This window comes from Arachis ipaensis, chromosome B07 (genome assembly GCF_000816755.2).
Source record: "Arachis ipaensis cultivar K30076 chromosome B07, Araip1.1, whole genome shotgun sequence".
In the NCBI taxonomy this organism is placed as follows: Eukaryota; Viridiplantae; Streptophyta; class Magnoliopsida; order Fabales; family Fabaceae; genus Arachis; species Arachis ipaensis.
This window is the reverse complement of record NC_029791.2, coordinates 126,000,278-126,002,713: the sequence shown is the minus strand read 5'-3', so window position 1 is coordinate 126,002,713 and position 2,436 is coordinate 126,000,278.

Genomic DNA, 2,436 nt, shown 5'->3' with positions numbered 1-2,436 from the left:
TAAATTAGAGAATCTTAATATATAATATAATAATAATATAGTAATTATTTTATATATTGTACGAATATAAATTAGGTATTTTTTATTTATAAAAATTTTAAGAGCTTGTTTTATATATATATATATATATTTTGATGAATGTGATATATTTTTTTATGTAAATAATCTTTAAAAAAAAATCTAATAGTTAATTTATTATCTTTTTTGTTTTAGTCCAAATTAAATGTTTTTTATTGTTTCTGGAAAGAAAATCTTTTGAGGAATTTAATAATATGTGATGAGGAACACTGAATAAATTATACAGAAACCAATTAAAACATAACATAGAAACATCTTAAAAAAAAAAACATTTTAGGCGTCTTTATCTGAGTGACCTCCTAAATTAATTTATCATCTAAAGCAAGCTTTGCCGAAAATTTCGTTAATTCAATCAAATTAATTAATTTCGTTCGCCATAATAAATTAATAATAACTTTCATCTAATTTGAAGTATCGGGGTTGCATTATCATTATTATTATTATTTTGGGCAAAATAATGAGCATTTCTCAAGATTATCTAATTTTTAGATGAGGGAAAGGAATCTTGTTTTTAAGATTATACACAAACTATTAAAAAGGAAATGCTCAAGTTTGTCAAATGATTGTGTTATCGATCGATCATTGTGTAAGATCCAATTAACTTTTAATTGAAAGTTGAAATTATAGTTAATTATAAATAGAGAAAAATTTTAATCAGTCTTTGATAATTATTTTAAAAGATAACGAGATTATCAAAAAAAATTATTTTTTTTGTCTTTTAAACTTTATTTATGTGAGAATATTTAATTTTTTTGTCAATATTTTTTCTTTGTATTAACAGAATAAACTTATATGGTATATTAAACTGTTGATTTATTCTTTAAGAGTCAACTGAAATTGACAAATTTTTTGTTGTTGAAAATCTCGTTGTCTTTTAAAGATAATTGTAAGAAATACATTATTATTGAAAAATGAAATACAAAGATGTCCAAAAGAAGGACAGCATAATGAAAGGTGGGGATTTCCCAAAAACACTACACTAAAAGTATTCATTATGGTCGAAAAATGAAGAAAAATCTTAAAGAAGAAAGAATGATAAATCAAATTGAATGCAACTAAGAGCTTGCCTCATGGAAATGACTTAACACCTAATCAAATATAAAAGTATATACATTAAATTCTTTCATAATGAATGTTAAAATTAATTATTAGTAAAAAAATTAATCACTTTTACATAAAAATAATAACTAAAAAATTTATTATTTAAATTTTTAATCTACGGAGATCCTGTTCTTCTTAGTCGACGGAGGCTTTTATCCCTTACGACCTTTTTGTAAAAGTAGTTTAATTCTATAAATCTTTTGTGCTATAATATATAATATCATGACAAAGATGCAATTTTAAAAGTTTTATATTTTTGTAAAATTACAGAAAAAAACACTAATTTTTTAAAAATTTATAACCAATTTAGCAATATCAATTGACAATTAAGATCCAATTGCTTATGTTAAAAATTATAATTGTAAAATTATTGTTGAATTAGTTCTAAATTTTTTGAAAAATTAGTCATCAGGAATATATTTAATACAAATTGAAAATTTATAGAAAAAAATTTAAATTTTAAGAAGAAAAAATATATTTTATTCTAAAAAGTACTAGTCGGGTCAAATAAGAATGTTTCTGATATCTGTTGCAACGACTGTTCTCTACAAAAAAAAAGTGTTTATGGGCTGACATTAACTCGTCGCAATTTATCTTAGGTCAGCCCGCATGGTTAAATCGCGGGTTTTTGGACCAGAAACAAGAATGGGCGGATCTTCCCTTTCCCAAACAAAATAAGAAAAAAAATGAAAAACATTACGAAGCCTAAACAATAAAAATCTATCTGATTGACAAATTTGGATTGGTCTCTGACCCCAAAAAAAAAATTAGATTGGTCTAGTAATTATACCAATACCAAATGTTCGAATATCGCCTTATACATGTAGTAACTCATTGGTCAACGACAAACTTATAAACAAAGTTCAGATCCGCGACGAATTAGTCATTAGCCTGCTAGATTGAGAAATACCGTGGGAAAAAAGATTATCTGGCCAAAAAGACATTAAAAATCTAATCTAAATTTTTGATCCTAAAGCTATGTTTTGATGAACGGGGGAGGAGAGACTGGCAGGGAACGGGCAAAGGAAAAGCATGGACCTGGAAGAGACGCCATTGTATGTGCTCTATACGAGACATGCAAGAATCTGATGAGTTATCTCATGCTAAACAAGGTACATAGAATAGTCCACAATCCATGCAGGAACTAGTACCTCACTACCGACTGAAAAATAAGGTAAGGCATCAGAATTTAAACTCACAGAAAGTAGCACAAGAGTACAACGTTTTCATTAAACAAACCCAAGGACAAGTATTCTG